The sequence below is a fragment of the Osmia lignaria genome, unplaced genomic scaffold (genome assembly GCF_051020975.1).
Source record: "Osmia lignaria lignaria isolate PbOS001 unplaced genomic scaffold, iyOsmLign1 scaffold0005, whole genome shotgun sequence".
NCBI lineage: Eukaryota > Metazoa > Arthropoda > Insecta > Hymenoptera > Megachilidae > Osmia > Osmia lignaria.
Window position 1 is genome coordinate 22,790,815 of NW_027478162.1, and position 20,946 is coordinate 22,811,760.

The window sequence follows — 20,946 nt, forward strand, 5'->3', positions numbered from 1 at the left end:
TCTTCTTCTTGTTGTTCTTCCTCTGCACAGCTAAGCTGGAAGTGGCATTTGCAGCTCGCAATAGTGCAGAGTTATCTCAAAGAAAGGGGCCACGGTGTTTCTGTATCTCTATTATGTTGGGGCGGCTTCGGAACTTTTAAATATCTTGATATATCTCGAGAACTACGCATCTGACGAAAAAATATCATAGAACATAAAAAGTAGGCAACTTAATTCTCTACAAAAAAGGTATCTACACATTTTGCCATAGCTCTCTTCGTTTCCGAGATATTTGCAGATTTATCTCAAGGGAAGGGGCCTGACGGACATATTTCGAGATATTTCTTCTTCTTGTTGTTCTTCCTCTGCACAGCTAAGCTGGAAGTGGCATTTGCAGCTCGCAATAGTGCAGAGTTATCTCAAAGAAAGGGGCCACGGTGTTTCTGTATCTCTATTATGTTGGTGCGGCTTCGGAACTTTTAAATATCTTGATATATCTCGAGAACTACGCGTCTGATCAAAAAATATCATAGAACATAAAAAGTAGGAAACTTAATTCTCTACAAAAAAGTCTGTCAACATTTTGCCATAGCTCGCTTCGTTTCCGAGATATTTGCAGATTTATCTCAAGGGAAGGGGCCTGACGGACATATTTCGAGATATTTCTTCTTCTTGTTGTTCTTCTTCTGCACAGCTAAGCTGGAAGTGGCATTTGCGGCTCGCACTAGTGCAGAGTTATCTCAAAGAAAGGGGCCACGGTGTTTCTGTATCTCTATTATGTTGGTGCGGCTTCGGATCTTTTAAATATCTCGATATATCTCGAAAACTACGCTTCTGATCAAAAAATATCATAGAACATAAATTGTAGGAAACATAATTCTCTACAAAAAACGTCTCTTAACATTTTGCCATAGCTCGCTTCGTTTCCGAGATATTTGCAGATTCAGCTCAAAGGAACTGGCCTGACGGACATATTTCGAGATATTTCTTCTTCTTGTTGTTCTTCCTCTGCACAGCTAAGCTGGAAGTGGCATTTGCAGCTCGCAATAGTGCAGAGTTATCTCAAAGAAAGGGGCCACGGTGTTTCTGTATCTCTATTATGTTGGGGCGGCTTCGGAACTTTTAAATATCTTGATATATCTCGAGAACTACGCATCTGATCAAAAAATATCATAGAACATAAAAAGTAGGCAACTTAATTCTCTACAAAAAAGGTCTCTTATCATTTTGCCATAGCTCTCTTCGTTTCCGAGATATTTGCAGATTTATCTCAAGGGAAGGGGCCTAACGGACATATTTCGAGATATTTCTTCTTCTTGTTGTTCTTCTTCTGCACAGCCAAACTGGACGTGGCATTTGCAGCTCGCAATAGTGCAGAGTTACCTCAAAGAGAGGGGCCACGGTGTTTCTGTATCTCTATTATGTTGGTGCGGCTTCGGAACTTTTAAATATCTTGATATATCTCGAGAACTACGCATCTGATCAAAAAATATCATAGAACATAAATTGTAGGAAACATAATTGTCTACAAAAAAGGTCTCTTAACATTTTGCCATAGCTCGCTTCGTTTCCGAGATATTTGCAGATATATCTCAAGGGAAGGGGCCTGACGGACATATTTCGAGATATTTCTTCTTCTTGTTGTTCTTCTTCTGCACAGCTAAGCTGGAAGTGGCATTTACAGCTCGCAATAGTGCAGAGTTATCTCAAAGAAAGGGGCCACGGTGTTTCTGTATCTCTATTATGTTGGTGCGGCTTCGGAACTTTTAAATATCTTGATATATCTCGAGAACTACGCATCTGATCAAAAAATATCATAGAAGATAAAAAGTAGGAAACTTAATTCTCTACAAAAAAGGTCTCTTAACGTTTTGCAATAGCTCGCTTTGTTTCCGAGATATTTGCAGATTTATCTCAAGGGAAGGGTCCTGACGGACATATTTCGAGATATTTCTTCTTCTTGTTGTTCTTCTTCTGCACAGCTAAACTGGAAGTGGCATTTCCAGCTCGCAATAGTGCAGAGTTATCCCAAAGAAAGGGGCCACGGTGTTTCTGTATCTCTATTATGTTGGTGCGGCTTCGGAACTTTTAAATATCTCGATATATCTCGAAAACTACGCTTCTGATCAAAAAATATCATAGAACATAAATTGTAGGAAACATAATTCTCTACAAAAAAGGTCTCTTAACATTTTGCCATAGCTCGCTTCGTTTCCGAGATATTTGCAGATTTATCTCAAGGGAAGGGGCCTAACGGACATATTTCGAGATATTTCTTCTTCTTGTTGTTCTTCTTCTGCACAGCTAAACTGGACGTGGCATTTGCAGCTCGCAATAGTGCAGAGTTACCTCAAAGAGAGGGGCCACGGTGTTTCTGTATCTCTATTATGTTGGTGCGGCTTCGGAACTTTTAAATATCTTGATATATCTCGAGAACTACGCATCTGATCAAAAAATATCATAGAACATAAATTGTAGGAAACATAATTGTCTACAAAAAAGGTCTCTTAACATTTTGCCATAGCTCGCTTCGTTTCCGAGATATTTGCAGATATATCTCAAGGGAAGGGGCCTGACGGACATATTTCGAGATATTTCTTCTTCTTGTTGTTCTTCTTCTGCACAGCTAAGCTGGAAGTGGCATTTACAGCTCGCAATAGTGCAGAGTTATCTCAAAGAAAGGGGCCACGGTGTTTCTGTATCTCTATTATGTTGGTGCGGCTTCGGAACTTTTAAATATCTTGATATATCTCGAGAACTACGCATCTGATCAAAAAATATCATAGAAGATAAAAAGTAGGAAACTTAATTCTCTACAAAAAAGGTCTCTTAACATTTTCCCATAGCTGGCATCGTTTCCGAGATATTTGCAGATATATCTCAAGGGAAGGGGCCTGACGGACATATTCCGAGATATTTCTTCTTCTTGTTGTTCCTCTTCTGCACAGCTAAGCTGGAAGTGGCATTTGCAGCTCGCAATAGTGCAGAGTTATCTCAAAGAAAGAGGCCACGGTGTTCCTGCACCTCTATTATGTTGGTGCAGCTTCGGAACTTTTAAATATCTTGATATATCTCGAGAACTACGCATCTGATCAAAAAATATCATAGAACATAAATTGTAGGAAACATAATTCTCTACAAAAAAGGTCTCTTAACATTTTGCCATAGCTCGCTTCGTTTCCGAGATATTTGCAGATTTATCTCAAGGGAAGGGTCCTGATGGACATATTTCGAGATATTTCTTCTTCTTGTTGTTCTTCTTCTGCACAGCTAAACTGGAAGTGGCATTTCCAGCTCGCAATCGTGCAGAGTTATCTCAAAGAAAGGGGCCACGGTGTTTCTGTATCTCTATTATGTTGGTGCGGCTTCGGAACTTTTAAATATCTTGATATATCTCGAGAACTACGCCTCTGATCGAAAAATATCATAGAACATAAAAAGTAGGAAACTTAATTCTCTACAAAAAAGGTCTCTTAACGTTTTGCAATAGCTCGCTTTGTTTCCGAGATATTTGCAGATTTATCTCAAGGGAAGGGTCCTGACGGACATATTTCGAGATATTTCTTCTTCTTGTTGTTCTTCTTCTGCACAGCTAAACTGGAAGTGACATTTCCAGCTCGCAATAGTGCAGAGTTATCCCAAAGAAAGGGGCCACGGTGTTTTTGTATCTCTATTATGTTGGTGCGGCTTCGGAACTTTTAAATATATCGATATATCTCGAAAACTACGCTTCTGATCAAAAAATATCATAGAACATAAATTGTAGGAAACATAATTCTCTACAAAAAAGGTCTCTTAACAGTTTGCCATAGCTCGCTTCGTTTCCGAGATATTTGCAGATATATCTCAAGGGAAGGGGCCTGACGGACATATTTCGAGATATTTCTTCTTCTTGTTGTGCTTCTTCTGCACAGCTAAGCTGGAAGTGGCATTTACAGCTCGCAATAGTGCATAGTTGTCTGAAAGAAAGGGGCCACGGTGTTTCTGTATCTCTATTATGTTGGTGCGGCTTCGGAACTTTTAAATATCTTGATATATCTCGAGAACTACGCATCTGATCAAAAAATATCATAGAACCTAAATTGTAGGAAACATAATTCTCTACAAAAAAGGTCTCTTAACATTTTGCCATAGCTCGCTTCGTTTCCGAGATATTTGCAGATTTATCTCAAGGGAAGGGTCCTGATGGACATATTTCGAGATATTTCTTCTTCTTGTTGTTCTTCTTCTGCACAGCTAAACTGGAAGTGGCATTTCCAGCTCGCAATCGTGCAGAGTTATCTCAAAGAAAGGGGCCACGGTGTTTCTGTATCTCTATTATGTTGGTGCGGCTTCGGAACTTTTAAATATCTTGATATATCTCGAGAACTACGCCTCTGATCGAAAAATATCATAGAACATAAAAAGTAGGAAACTTAATTCTCTACAAAAAAGGTCTCTTAACATTTTGCCATAGCTCGCTTGGTTTCCGAGGTATTTGCAGATTTATCTCAAGGGAAGGGGCCTGACGGACATATTTCGAGATATTTCTTCTTCTTGTTGTTCTTCTTCTGCACAGCTAAACTGGAAGTGGCATTTCCAGCTCGCAGTAGTGCAGAGTTATCTCAAAGAAAGGGGCCACGGTGTTTCTGTATCTCTATTATGTTGGTGCAGCTTCGGAACTTTTAAATATCTCGATATATCTCGAAAACTACGCTTCTGATCAAAAAATATCATAGAACATAAAAAGTAGGAAACTTAATTCTCTACAAAAAAGTCTGTTAACATTTTGCCATAGCTCGCTTCGTTTCCGAGATATTTGCAGATTTATCTCAAGGGAAGGGGCCTAACGGACATATTCCGAGATATTTCTTCTTCTTGTTGTTCCTCTTCTGCACAGCTAAGCTGGAAGTGGCATTTGCAGCTCGCAATAGTGCAGAGTTATCTCAAAGAAAGAGGCCACGGTGTTTCTGCACCTCTATTATGTTGGTGCAGCTTCGGAACTTTTAAATATCTTGATATATCTCGAGAACTACGCATCTGATCAAAAAATATCGTAGAACATAAAAAGTAGGAAACTTAATTCTCTACAAAAAAGGTCTCTTAACAGTTTGCCATAGCTCGCTTCGTTTCCGAGATATTTGCAGATATATCTCAAGGGAAGGGGCCTGACGGACATATTTCGAGATATTTCTTCTTCTGGTTGTTCGTCTTCTGCACAGCTAAGCTGGAAGTGGCATTTCCAGCTCGCAGTAGTGCAGAGTTATCTCAAAGAAAGGGGCCACGGTGTTTCTGTATCTCTATTATGTTGGTGCAGCTTCGGAACTTTTAAATATCTCGATATATCTCGAAAACTACGCTTCTGATCAAAAAATATCATAGAACATAAAAAGTAGGAAACTTAATTCTCTACAAAAAAGTCTGTTAACATTTTGCCATAGCTCGCTTCGTTTCCGAGATATTTGCAGATTTATCTCAAGGGAAGGGGCCTAACGGACATATTCCGAGATATTTCTTCTTCTTGTTGTTCCTCTTCTGCACAGCTAAGCTGGAAGTGGCATTTGCAGCTCGCAATAGTGCAGAGTTATCTCAAAGAAAGAGGCCACGGTGTTTCTGCACCTCTATTATGTTGGTGCAGCTTCGGAACTTTTAAATATCTTGATATATCTCGAGAACTACGCATCTGATCAAAAAATATCGTAGAACATAAAAAGTAGGAAACTTAATTCTCTACAAAAAAGGTCTCTTAACAGTTTGCCATAGCTCGCTTCGTTTCCGAGATATTTGCAGATATATCTCAAGGGAAGGGGCCTGACGGACATATTTCGAGATATTTCTTCTTCTTGTTGTTCGTCTTCTGCACAGCTAAGCTGGAAGTGGCATTTCCAGCTCGCAATCGTGCAGAGTTATCTCAAAGAAAGGGGCCACGGTGTTTCTGTATCTCTATTATGTTGGTGCGTCTTCGGAACTTTTAAATATCTTGATATATCTCGAGAACTACGCCTCTGATCGAAAAATATCATAGAACATAAAAAGTAGGAAACTTAATTCTCTACAAAAAAGGTCTCTTAACATTTTGCCATAGCTCGCTTCGTTTCCGAGATATTTGCAGATTTATCTCAAGGGAAGGGTCCTGATGGACATATTTCGAGATGTTTCTTCTTCTTGTTGTTCTTCTTCTGCACAGCTAAACTGGAAGTGGCATTTGCAGCACGCAATTGTGCAGAGTTACCCCAAAGTAAGGGGCCACGGTGTTTCTGTATCTCTATTATGTTGGTGCGGCTTCGGAACTTTTAAATATCTCGATATATCTCGAAAACTACGCTTCTGATCAAAAAATATCATAGAACATAAATTGTAGGAAACATAATTCTCTACAAAAAAGGTCTCTTAACATTTTGCCATAGCTCGCTTCGTTTCCGAGATATTTGCAGATATATCTCAAGGGAAGGGTCCTGATGGACATATTTCGAGATGTTTCTTCTTCTTGTTGTTCTTCTTCTGCACAGCTAAACTGGAAGTGGCATTTGCAGCACGCAATTGTGCAGAGTTATCTCAAAGAGAGGGGCCACGGTGTTTCTGTATCTCTATTATGTTGGTGCGGCTTCGGAACTTTTAAATATCTTGATATATCTCGAGAACTACGAATCTGGTCAGAAAATATCATAGAAGATAAAAAGTAGGAAACTTAATTCTCTACAAAAAAGGTCTCTTAACATTTTGCCATAGCTCGCTTGGTTTCCGAGGTATTTGCAGATTTATCTCAAGGGAAGGGGCCTGACGGACATATTTCGAGATATTTCTTCTTCTTGTTGTTCTTCTTCTGCACAGCTAAGCTGGAAGTGGCATTTGCAGCTCGCAATAGTGCAGAGTTATCGCAAAGAAAGGGGCCACGGTGTTTCTGTATCTCTATTATGTTGGTGCGGCTTCGGAACTTTTAAATATCTTGATATATCTCGAGAACTACGCATCTGATCAAAAAATATCCTAGAACATAAAAAGTAGGAAACCTAATTTTCTACAAAAAAGGTCTCTTAACATTTTGCCGTAGCTCGCTTCGTTTCCGAGATATTTGCAGATTTATCTCAAGGGAAGGGGCCTGACGGACATATTTCGAAATATTTCTTATTCTTGTTGTTCTTCTTCTGCACAGCTAAGCTGGAAGTGGCATTTGCAGCTCGCAATAGTGCAGAGTTATCTCAAAGAAAGGGGCCACGGTGTTTCTGTACCTCTATTATGTTGGTGCAGCTTCGGAGCTTTTAAATATCTTGATATATCTCGAAAACTACGCTTCTGATCAAAAAATATCATAGAACATAAATTGTAGGAAACATAATTCTCTACGAAAAAGGTCTCTTAACATTTTGCCATAGCTCGCTTCGTTTCCGAGATATTTGCAGATTTATCTCAAGGGAAGGGTCCTGATGGACATATTTCGAGATATTTCTTCTTCTTGTTGTTCTTCTTCTGCACAGCTAAACTGGAAGTGGCATTTCCAGCTCGCAATCGTGCAGAGTAATCTCAAAGAAAGGGGCCACGGTGTTTCTGTATCTCTATTATGTTGGTGCGGCTTCGGAACTTTTAAATATCTTGATATATCTCGAGAACTACGCCTCTGATCGAAAAATATCATAGAACATAAAAAGTAGGAAACTGAATTCTCTACAAAAAAGGTCTCTTAACATTTTGCCATAGCTCGCTTCGTTTCCGAGATATTTGCAGATTTATCTCAAGGGAAGGGGCCGACGGACATATTTCGAGATATTTCTTCTTCTTGTTGTTCTTCTTCTGCACAGCTAAGCTCGAAGTGGCATTTGCAGCTCGCAATAGTGCAGAGTTATCTCAAAGAAAGGGGCCACGGTGTTTCTGTACCTCTATTATGTTGGTGCAGCTTCGGAGCTTTTAAATATCTTGATATATCTCGAGAACTACGCATCTGATCAAAAAATATCATAGAACATAAAAAGTAGTAAACTTAATTCTCTACAAAAAAGGTCTCTTAACGTTTTGCAATAGCTCGCTTCGTTTCCGAGATATTTGCAGATTTATCTCAAGGGAAGGGTCCTGACGGACATATTTCGAGATATTTCTTCTTCTTGTTGTTCTTCTTCTGCACAGCTAAACTGGAAGTGGCATTTCCAGCTCGCAATAGTGCAGAGTTATCCCAAAGAAAGGGGCCACGGTGTTTCTGTATCTCTATTATGTTGGTGCGGCTTCGGAACTTTTAAATATCTCGATATATCTCGAAAACTACGCTTCTGATCAAAAAATATCATAGAACATAAATTGTAGGAAACATAATTCTCTACAAAAAAGGTCTCTTAACATTTTGCCATAGCTCGCTTCGTTTCCGAGATATTTGCAGATTTATCTCAAGGGAAGGGTCCTGATGGACATATTTCGAGATGTTTCTTCTTCTTGTTGTTCTTCTTCTGCACAGCTAAACTGGAAGTGGCATTTCCAGCTCGCAGTAGTGCAGAGTTATTTTAAAGAAAGGGGCCACGGTGTTTCTGTATCTCTATTATGTTGGTGCGGCTTCGGAACTTTTAAATATCTCGATATATCTCGAAAACTACGCCTCTGATCGAAAAATATCATAGAACATAAAAAGTAGGAAACGTAATTCTCTACAAAAAAGGTCTCTTAACATTTTGCCATAGCTCGCTTGGTTTCCGAGGTATTTGCAGATTTATCTCAAGGGAAGGGGCCTGACGGACATATTTCGAGATATTTCTTCTTCTTGTTGTTCTTCTTCTGCACAGCTAAGCTGGAAGTGGCATTTGCAGCTCGCAATAGTGCAGAGTTATCGCAAAGAAAGGGGCCACGGTGTTTCTGTATCTCTATTATGTTGGTGCGGCTTGGAAACTTTTAAATATCTTGATATATCTCGAGAACTACGCATCTGATCAAAAAATATCATAGAACATAAATTGTAGGAAACATAATTCTCTACGAAAAAGGTCTCTTAACATTTTGCCATAGCTCGCTTCGTTTCCGAGATATTTGCAGATTTATCTCAAGGGAAGGGGCCGACGGACATATTTCGAGATATTTCTTCTTCTTGTTGTTCTTCTTCTGCACAGCTAAGCTCGAAGTGGCATTTGCAGCTCGCAATAGTGCAGAGTTATCTCAAAGAAAGGGGCCACGGTGTTTCTGTACCTCTATTATGTTGGTGCAGCTTCGGAGCTTTTAAATATCTTGATATATCTCGAGAACTACGCATCTGATCGAAAAATATCATAGAACATAAAAAGTAGGAAACTGAATTCTCTACAAAAAAGGTCTCTTAACATTTTGCCATAGCTCGCTTCGTTTCCGAGATATTTGCAGATTTATCTCAAGGGAAGGGGCCGACGGACATATTTCGAGATATTTCTTCTTCTTGTTGTTCTTCTTCTGCACAGCTAAGCTCGAAGTGGCATTTGCAGCTCGCAATAGTGCAGAGTTATCTCAAAGAAAGGGGCCACGGTGTTTCTGTACCTCTATTATGTTGGTGCAGCTTCGGAGCTTTTAAATATCTTGATATATCTCGAGAACTACGCATCTCATCGAAAAATATCATAGAACATAAAAAGTAGGAAACTTAATTCTCTACAAAAAAGTCTGTTAACATTTTGCCATAGCTCGCTTCGTTTCCGAGATATTTGCAGATTTATCTCAAGGGAAGGGGCCTAACGGACATATTCCGAGATATTTTTTCTTCTTGTTGTTCCTCTTCTGCACAGCTAAGCTGGAAGTGGCATTTGCAGCTCGCAATAGTGCAGAGTTATCTCAAAGAAAGAGGCCACGGTGTTTCTGTACCTCTATTATGTTGGTGCAGCTTCGGAACTTTTAAATATCTTGATATATCTCGAGAACTACGCATCTGATCAAAAAATATCGTAGAACATAAAAAGTAGGAAACTTAATTCTCTACAAAAAAGGTCTCTTAACAGTTTGCCATAGCTCGCTTCGTTTCCGAGATATTTGCAGATATATCTCAAGGGAAGGGGCCTGACGGACATATTTCGAGATATTTCTTCTTCTTGTTGTTCGTCTTCTGCACAGCTAAGCTGGAAGTGGCATTTACAGCTCGCAATAGTGCATAGTTATCTGAAAGAAAGGGGCCACGGTGTTTCTGTATCTCTATTATGTTGGTGCGGCTTCGGAACTTTTAAATATCTCGATATGTCTCGAAAACTACGCTTCTGATCAAAAAATATCATAGAACATAAATTGTAGGAAACATAATTCTCTACAAAAAAGGTCTCTTAACATTTTGCCATAGCTCGCTTCGTTTCCGAGATACTTGCCGATTTATCTCAAGGGAAGGGTCCTGATGGACATATTTCGAGATATTTCTTCTTCTTGTTGTTCTTCTTCTGCACAGCTAAACTGGAAGTGGCATTTCCAGCTCGCAATCGTGCAGAGTTATCTCAAAGAAAGGGGCCACGGTGTTTCTGTATCTCTATTATGTTGGTGCGGCTTCGGAACTTTTAAATATCTTGATATATCTCGAGAACTACGCCTCTGATCGAAAAATATCATAGAACATAAAAAGTAGGAAACTGAATTCTCTACAAAAAAGGTCTCTTAACATTTTGCCATAGCTCGCTTCGTTTCCGAGATATTTGCAGATTTATCTCAAGGGAAGGGGCCGACGGACATATTTCGAGATATTTCTTCTTCTTGTTGTTCTTCTTCTGCACAGCTAAGCTCGAAGTGGCATTTGCAGCTCGCAATAGTGCAGAGTTATCTCAAAGAAAGGGGCCACGGTGTTTCTGTACCTCTATTATGTTGGTGCAGCTTCGGAGCTTTTAAATATCTTGATATATCTCGAGAACTACGCATCTGATCAAAAAATATCATAGAACATAAAAAGTAGTAAACTTAATTCTCTACAAAAAAGGTCTCTTAACGTTTTGCAATAGCTCGCTTCGTTTCCGAGATATTTGCAGATTTATCTCAAGGGAAGGGTCCTGACGGACATATTTCGAGATATTTCTTCTTCTTGTTGTTCTTCTTCTGCACAGCTAAACTGGAAGTGGCATTTCCAGCTCGCAATAGTGCAGAGTTATCCCAAAGAAAGGGGCCACGGTGTTTCTGTATCTCTATTATGTTGGTGCGGCTTCGGAACTTTTAAATATCTCGATATATCTCGAAAACTACGCTTCTGATCAAAAAATATCATAGAACATAAATTGTAGGAAACATAATTCTCTACAAAAAAGGTCTCTTAACATTTTGCCATAGCTCGCTTCGTTTCCGAGATATTTGCAGATTTATCTCAAGGGAAGGGTCCTGATGGACATATTTCGAGATGTTTCTTCTTCTTGTTGTTCTTCTTCTGCACAGCTAAACTGGAAGTGGCATTTCCAGCTCGCAGTAGTGCAGAGTTATTTTAAAGAAAGGGGCCACGGTGTTTCTGTATCTCTATTATGTTGGTGCGGCTTCGGAACTTTTAAATATCTCGATATATCTCGAAAACTACGCCTCTGATCGAAAAATATCATAGAACATAAAAAGTAGGAAACGTAATTCTCTACAAAAAAGGTCTCTTAACATTTTGCCATAGCTCGCTTGGTTTCCGAGGTATTTGCAGATTTATCTCAAGGGAAGGGGCCTGACGGACATATTTCGAGATATTTCTTCTTCTTGTTGTTCTTCTTCTGCACAGCTAAGCTGGAAGTGGCATTTGCAGCTCGCAATAGTGCAGAGTTATCGCAAAGAAAGGGGCCACGGTGTTTCTGTATCTCTATTATGTTGGTGCGGCTTGGAAACTTTTAAATATCTTGATATATCTCGAGAACTACGCATCTGATCAAAAAATATCATAGAACATAAATTGTAGGAAACATAATTCTCTACGAAAAAGGTCTCTTAACATTTTGCCATAGCTCGCTTCGTTTCCGAGATATTTGCAGATTTATCTCAAGGGAAGGGGCCGACGGACATATTTCGAGATATTTCTTCTTCTTGTTGTTCTTCTTCTGCACAGCTAAGCTCGAAGTGGCATTTGCAGCTCGCAATAGTGCAGAGTTATCTCAAAGAAAGGGGCCACGGTGTTTCTGTACCTCTATTATGTTGGTGCAGCTTCGGAGCTTTTAAATATCTTGATATATCTCGAGAACTACGCATCTGATCGAAAAATATCATAGAACATAAAAAGTAGGAAACTGAATTCTCTACAAAAAAGGTCTCTTAACATTTTGCCATAGCTCGCTTCGTTTCCGAGATATTTGCAGATTTATCTCAAGGGAAGGGGCCGACGGACATATTTCGAGATATTTCTTCTTCTTGTTGTTCTTCTTCTGCACAGCTAAGCTCGAAGTGGCATTTGCAGCTCGCAATAGTGCAGAGTTATCTCAAAGAAAGGGGCCACGGTGTTTCTGTACCTCTATTATGTTGGTGCAGCTTCGGAGCTTTTAAATATCTTGATATATCTCGAGAACTACGCATCTCATCGAAAAATATCATAGAACATAAAAAGTAGGAAACTTAATTCTCTACAAAAAAGTCTGTTAACATTTTGCCATAGCTCGCTTCGTTTCCGAGATATTTGCAGATTTATCTCAAGGGAAGGGGCCTAACGGACATATTCCGAGATATTTTTTCTTCTTGTTGTTCCTCTTCTGCACAGCTAAGCTGGAAGTGGCATTTGCAGCTCGCAATAGTGCAGAGTTATCTCAAAGAAAGAGGCCACGGTGTTTCTGTACCTCTATTATGTTGGTGCAGCTTCGGAACTTTTAAATATCTTGATATATCTCGAGAACTACGCATCTGATCAAAAAATATCGTAGAACATAAAAAGTAGGAAACTTAATTCTCTACAAAAAAGGTCTCTTAACAGTTTGCCATAGCTCGCTTCGTTTCCGAGATATTTGCAGATATATCTCAAGGGAAGGGGCCTGACGGACATATTTCGAGATATTTCTTCTTCTTGTTGTTCGTCTTCTGCACAGCTAAGCTGGAAGTGGCATTTACAGCTCGCAATAGTGCATAGTTATCTGAAAGAAAGGGGCCACGGTGTTTCTGTATCTCTATTATGTTGGTGCGGCTTCGGAACTTTTAAATATCTCGATATGTCTCGAAAACTACGCTTCTGATCAAAAAATATCATAGAACATAAATTGTAGGAAACATAATTCTCTACAAAAAAGGTCTCTTAACATTTTGCCATAGCTCGCTTCGTTTCCGAGATACTTGCCGATTTATCTCAAGGGAAGGGTCCTGATGGACATATTTCGAGATATTTCTTCTTCTTGTTGTTCTTCTTCTGCACAGCTAAACTGGAAGTGGCATTTCCAGCTCGCAATCGTGCAGAGTTATCTCAAAGAAAGGGGCCACGGTGTTTCTGTATCTCTATTATGTTGGTGCGGCTTCGGAACTTTTAAATATCTTGATATATCTCGAGAACTACGCCTCTGATCGAAAAATATCATAGAACATAAAAAGTAGGAAACTTAATTCTCAACAAAAAAGGTCTCTTAACATTTTGCCATAGCTCGCTTCGTTTCCGAGATATTTGCAGATTTATCTCAAGGGAAGGGGCCTAACGGACATATTTCGAGATATTTCTTCTTCTTGTTGTTCTTCTTCTGCACAGCTAAGCTGGAAGTGGCATTTACAGCTCGCAATAGTGCAGAGTTATCTCAAAGAAAGGGGCCACGGTGTTTCTGTATCTCTATTATGTTGGTGCGGCTTCGGAACTTTTAAATATCTTGATATATCTCGAGAACTACGCATCTGATCAAAAAATATCCTAGAACATAAAAAGTAGGAAACCTAATTTTCTACAAAAAAGGTCTCTTAACATTTTGCCGTAGCTCGCTTCGTTTCCGAGATATTTGCAGATTTATCTCAAGGGAAGGGGCCTGACGGACATATTTCGAAATATTTCTTATTCTTGTCGTTCTTCTTCTGCACAGCTAAGCTGGAAGTGGCATTTGCAGCTCGCAATAGTGCAGAGTTATCTCAAAGAAAGGGGCCACGGTGTTTCTGTACCTCTATTATGTTGGTGCAGCTTCGGAGCTTTTAAATATCTTGATATATCTCGAGAACTACGCATCTGATCAAAAAATATCATACAACATAAAAAGTAGGAAACTTAATTCTCTACGAAAAAGGTCTCTTAACATTTTGCCATAGCTCGCTTCGTTTCCGAGATATTTGCAGATTTATCTCAAGGGAAGGGGCCGACGGACATATTTCGAGATATTTCTTCTTCTTGTTGTTCTTCTTCTGCACAGCTAAGCTCGAAGTGGCATTTGCAGCTCGCAATAGTGCAGAGTTATCTCAAAGAAAGGGGCCACGGTGTTTCTGTACCTCTATTATGTTGGTGCAGCTTCGGAGCTTTTAAATATCTTGATATATCTCGAGAACTACGCATCTGATCGAAAAATATCATAGAACATAAAAAGCAGGAAACTGAATTCTCTACAAAAAAGGTCTCTTAACATTTTGCCATAGCTCGCTTCGTTTCCGAGATATTTGCAGATTTATCTCAAGGGAAGGGGCCGACGGACATATTTCGAGATATTTCTTCTTCTTGTTGTTCTTCTTCTGCACAGCTAAGCTCGAAGTGGCATTTGCAGCTCGCAATAGTGCAGAGTTATCTCAAAGAAAGGGGCCACGGTGTTTCTGTACCTCTATTATGTTGGTGCAGCTTCGGAGCTTTTAAATATCTTGATATATCTCGAGAACTACGCATCTCATCGAAAAATATCATAGAACATAAAAAGTAGGAAACTTAATTCTCTACAAAAAAGTCTGTTAACATTTTGCCATAGCTCGCTTCGTTTCCGAGATATTTGCAGATTTATCTCAAGGGAAGGGGCCTAACGGACATATTCCGAGATATTTTTTCTTCTTGTTGTTCCTCTTCTGCACAGCTAAGCTGGAAGTGGCATTTGCAGCTCGCAATAGTGCAGAGTTATCTCAAAGAAAGAGGCCACGGTGTTTCTGTACCTCTATTATGTTGGTGCAGCTTCGGAACTTTTAAATATCTTGATATATCTCGAGAACTACGCATCTGATCAAAAAATATCGTAGAACATAAAAAGTAGGAAACTTAATTCTCTACAAAAAAGGTCTCTTAACATTTTGCCATAGCTCGCTTCGTTTCCGAGATATTTGCAGATTTATCTCAAGGGAAGGGTCCTGATGGACATATTTCGAGATGTTTCTTCTTCTTGTTGTTCTTCTTCTGCACAGCTAAACTGGAAGTGGCATTTGCAGCACGCAATTGTGCAGAGTTACCCCAAAGTAAGGGGCCACGGTGTTTCTGTATCTCTATTATGTTGGTGCGGCTTCGGAACTTTTAAATATCTCGATATATCTCGAAAACTACGCTTCTGATCAAAAAATATCATAGAACATAAATTGTAGGAAACATAATTCTCTACAAAAAAGGTCTCTTAACATTTTGCCATAGCTCGCTTCGTTTCCGAGATATTTGCAGATTTATCTCAAGGGAAGGGGCCTGACGGACATATTTCGAAATATTTCTTATTCTTGTCGTTCTTCTTCTGCACAGCTAAGCTGGAAGTGGCATTTGCAGCTCGCAGTAGTGCAGAGTTATCTCAAAGAAAGGGGCCACGGTGTTTCTGTATCTCTATTATGTTGGTGCGGCTTCGGAACTTTTAAATATCTCGATATATCTCGAAAACTACGCCTCCGATCGAAAAATATCATAGAACATAAAAAGTAGGAAACTTAATTCTCTACAAAAAAGGTCTCTTAACATTTTGCCATAGCTCGCTTGGTTTCCGAGGTATTTGCAGATTTATCTCAAGGGAAGGGGCCTGACGGACATATTTCGAGATATTTCTTCTTCTTGTTGTTCTTCTTCTGCACAGCTAAGCTGGAAGTGGCATTTGCAGCTCGCAATAGTGCAGAGTTATCGCAAAGAAAGGGGCCACGGTGTTTCTGTATCTCTATTATGTTGGTGCGGCTTCGGAACTTTTAAATATCTTGATATATCTCGAGAACTACGCATCTGATCAAAAAATATCCTAGAACACAAAAAGTAGGAAACCTAATTTTCTACAAAAAAGGTCTCTTAACATTTTGCCGTAGCTCGCTTCGTTTCCGAGATATTTGCAGATTTATCTCAAGGGAAGGGGCCTGACGGACATATTTCGAAATATTTCTTATTCTTGTTGTTCTTCTTCTGCACAGCTAAGCTGGAAGTGGCATTTGCAGCTCGCAATAGTGCAGAGTTATCTCAAAGAAAGGGGCCAGGGTGTTTCTGTACCTCTATTATGTTGGTGCAGCTTCGGAGCTTTTAAATATCTTGATATATCTCGAGAACTACGCATCTGATCAAAAAATATCATACAACATAAAAAGTAGGAAACTTAATTCTCTACAAAAAAGGTCTCTTAACGTTTTGCAATAGCTCGCTTCGTTTCCGAGATATTTGCAGATTTATCTCAAGGGAAGGGTCCTGACGGACATATTTCGAGATATTTCTTCTTCTTGTTGTTCTTCTTCTGCACAGCTAAACTGGAAGTGGCATTTCCAGCTCGCAATAGTGCAGAGTTATCCCAAAGAAAGGGGCCACGGTGTTTCTGTATCTCTATTATGTTGGTGCGGCTTCGGAACTTTTAAATATCTCGATATATCTCGAAAACTACGCTTCTGATCAAAAAATATCATAGAACATAAATTGTAGGAAACATAATTCTATACAAAAAAGGTCTCTTAACATTTTGCCATAGCTCGCTTCGTTTCCGAGATATTTGCAGATTTATCTCAAGGGAAGGGTCCTGATGGACATATTTCGAGATGTTTCTTCTTCTTGTTGTTCTTCTTCTGCACAGCTAAACTGGAAGTGGCATTTCCAGCTCGCAGTAGTGCAGGGTTATCTCAAAGAAAGGGGCCACGGTGTTTCTGTATCTCTATTATGTTGGTGCGGCTTCGGAACTTTTAAATATCTCGATATATCTCGAAAACTACGCTTCTGATCAAAAAATATCAGAGAACGTAAATTGTAGGAAACATAATTCTCTACAAAAAAGGTCTCTTAAGATTTTGCCATAGCTCGCTTCATTTCCGAAATAATTGCAGATTTATCTCAAGGGAAGGGGCCTGACGGACATATTTCGAGATATTTCTTCTTCTTGTTGTTCTTCTTCTGCACAGCTAAGCTGGAAGTGGCATTTGCAGCTCGCAATAGTCCAGAGTTATCTCAAAGAAAGGGGCCACGGTGTTTCTGTATCTCTATTATGTTGGTGCGGCTTCGGACCTTTTAAATATCTTGATATATCTCGAGAACTACGCATCTGATCAAAAAATATCGTAGAACATAAAAAGTAGGAAACTTAATTCTCTACAAATAAGGTCTCTTAACATTTTGCCATAGCTCGCTTGGTTTCCGAGATATTTGCAGATTTATCTCAAGGGAAGGGGCCTGAGGGACATATTTCGAGATATTTCTTCTTCTTGTTGTTCTTCTTCTGCACAGCTAAGCTGGAAGTGGCATTTGCAGGTCGCAATAGTGCAGAGTTATCTCAAAGAAAGGGGCCACGGTGTTTCTGTATCTCTATTATGTTGGTGCGGCTTCGGAACTTTTAAATATCTCGATATATCTCGAAAACTACGCTTCTGATCAAAAAATATCAGAGAACGTAAATTGTAGGAAACATAATTCTCTACAAAAAAGGTCTCTTAAAATTTTGCCATAGCTCGCTTCGTTTCCGAGATATTTGCAGATTTATCTCAAGGGAAGGGGCCTGACGGACATATTTCGAGATATTTCTTCTTCTTGTTGTTCTTCTTCTGCACAGCTAAGCTGGAAGTGGCATTTCCAGCTCGCAATAGTGCAGAGTTATCTCAAAGAAAGGGGCCACGGTGTTTCTGTATCTCTATTATGTTGGTGCGGCTTCGGAACTTTTAAATATCTTGATATATCTCGAGAACTACGCATCTGATCAAAAAATATCGTAGAACATAAAAAGTAGGAAACTTAATTCTCTACAAATAAGGTCTCTTAACATTTTGCCATAGCTCGCTTGGTTTCCGAGATATTTGCAGATTTATCTCAAGGGAAGGGGCCTGAGGGACATATTTCGAGATATTTCTTCTTCTTGTTGTTCTTCTTCTGCACAGCTAAGCTGGAAGTGGCATTTGCAGCTCACAATAGTGCAGAGTTACCTCAAAGAAAGGGGCCACGGGGTTTCTGTATCTCTATTATGTTGGTGCCGCTTCGGAACTTTTAAATATCTGGATATATCTCGAGAACTACGCATCTGATCAAAAAATATCATAGAACATAAAAAGTAGGAAACTTAATTCTCTACAAAAAAGGTCTCTTAACATTTTGCCATAGCTCGCTTCGTTTCCGAGATATTTGCAGATTTATCCCAAGGGAAGGGGCCTGACGGACATATTTCGAGATATTTCTTCTTCTTGTTGTTCTTCTTCTGCACAGCTAAGCTGGAAGTGGCATTTGCAGCTCGCAATAGTGCAGAGTTATCTCAAAGAAAGGGGCCACGGTGTTTCTGTATCTCTATTATGTTGGTGCGGCTTCGGAACTTTTAAATATCTTGATATATCTCGAGAACTACGCATCTGATCAAAAAATATCATAGTACATAAAAAGTAGGAAACTTAATTCTCTACAAGAAAGGTCTCTTAACATTTTGCCATAGCTCGCTTCGTTTCCGAGATATTTGCAGATATATCTCAAGGGAAGGGGCCTGACGGACATATTTCGAGATATTTCTTCTTCTTGTTGTTCTTCTTCTGCACAGCTAAGCTGGAAGTGGCATTTACAGCTCGCAATAGTACAGAGTTATCTCAAAGAAAGGGACCACGGTGTTTCTGTATCTCTATTATGTTGGTGCGGCTTCGGAACTTTTAAATATCTTGATATATCTCGAGAACTACGCATCTGATCAAAAAATGTCATAGAACGTAAAAAGTAGGAAACTTAATTCTCTACAAAAAAGGTCTCTTAACATTTTGCCATAGCTCTCTTCGTTTCCGAGATATTTCCAGATTTATCTCAAGGGAAGGGGCCTGACGGACATATTTCGAGATATTTCTTCTTCTTGTTGTTCTTCTTCTGCACAGCTAAGCTGGAAGTGGCATTTGCAGCTCGCAATAGTGCAGAGTTATCTCAAAGAAAGGGGCCACGGTGTTTCTGTATCTCTATTATGTTGGTGCGGCTTCGGAACTTTTAAATATCTTGATATATCTCGAGAACTGCGCATCTGATCAAAAAATATCATAGAACATAAAAAGTAGGAAACTTAATTCTCTACAAAAAAGGTCTCTTAACATTTTGCCATAGCTCGCTTCGTTTCCGAGATATTTGCAGATATATCTCAAGGGCAGGGGCCTGACGGACATATTTCGAGATATTTCTTCTTCTTGTTGTTCTTCTTCTGCACAGCTAAGCTGGAAGTGGCATTTACAGCTCGCAATAGTGCAGAGTTATCTCAAAGAAAGGGGCCACGGTGTTTCTGTATCTCTATTATGTTGGTGCGGCTTCGGAACTTTTAAATATCTTGATATATCTCGAGAACTACGCATCTGATCAAAAAATGTCATAGAACGTAAAAAGTAGGAAACTTAATTCTCTACAAAAAAGGTCTCTTAACATTTTGCCATAGCTCTCTTCGTTTCCGAGATATTTCCAGATTTATCTCAAGGGAAGGGGCCTGACGGACATATTTCGAGATATTTCTTCTTCTTGTTGTTCTTCTTCTGCACAGCTAAGCTGGAAGTGGCATTTGCAGCTCGCAATAGTGCAGAGTTATCTCAAAGAAAGGGGCCACGGTGTTTCTGTATCTCTATTATGTTGGTGCGGCTTCGGAACTTTTAAATATCTTGATATATCTCGAGAACTGCGCATCTGATCAAAAAATATCATAGAACATAAAAAGTAGGAAACTTAATTCTCTACAAAAAAGGTCTCTTAACATTTTGCCATAGCTCGCTTCGTTTCCGAGATATTTGCAGATATATCTCAAGGGCAGGGGCCTGACGGACATATTTCGAGATATTTCTTCTTCTTGTTGTTCTTCTTCTGCACAGCTAAGCTGGAAGTGGCATTTACAGCTCGCAATAGTGCAGAGTTATCTCAAAGAAAGGGGCCACGGTGTTTCTGTATCTCTATTATGTTGGTGCGGCTTCGGAACTTTTAAATATCTTGATATATCTCGAGAACTACGCATCTGATCAAAAAATGTCATAGAACGTAAAAAGTAGGAAACTTAATTCTCTACAAAAAAGGTCTCTTAACATTTTGCCATAGCTCTCTTCGTTTCCGAGATATTTCCAGATTTATCTCAAGGGAAGGGGCCTGACGGACATATTTCGAGATATTTCTTCTTCTTGTTGTTCTTCTTCTGCACAGCTAAGCTGGAAGTGGCATTTGCAGCTCGCAATAGTGCAGAGTTATCTCAAAGAAAGGGGCCACGGTGTTTCTGTATCTCTATTATGTTGGTGCGGCTTCGGAACTTTTAAATATCTTGATATATCTCGAGAACTGCGCATCTGATCAAAAAATATCATAGAACATAAAAAGTAGGAAACTTAATTCTCTACAAAAAAGGTCTCTTAACATTTTGCCATAGCTCGCTTCGTTTCCGAGATATTTGCAGATATATCTCAAGGGCAGGGGCCTGACGGACATATTTCGAGATATTTCTTCTTCTTGTTGTTCTTCTTCTGCACAGCTAAGCTGGAAGTGGCATTTACAGCTCGCAATAGTGCAGAGTTATCTCAAAGAAAGGGGCCACGGTGTTTCTGTACCTCTATTATGTTGGTGCGGCTGCGGAACTTTTAAATATCTTAAAATATCTCGAGAACTACGCATCTGATCAAAAAATATCATAGAACATAAAAAGTAGGAAACTTAATTCTCTACAAAAAAGGTCTCTTAACATTTTGCCATAGCTCGCTTCGTTTCCGAGATATTTGCAGATTTATCTCAAGGGAAGGGGCCTAACGGACATATTTCGAGATATTTCTTCTTCTTGTTGTTCTTCTTCTGCACAG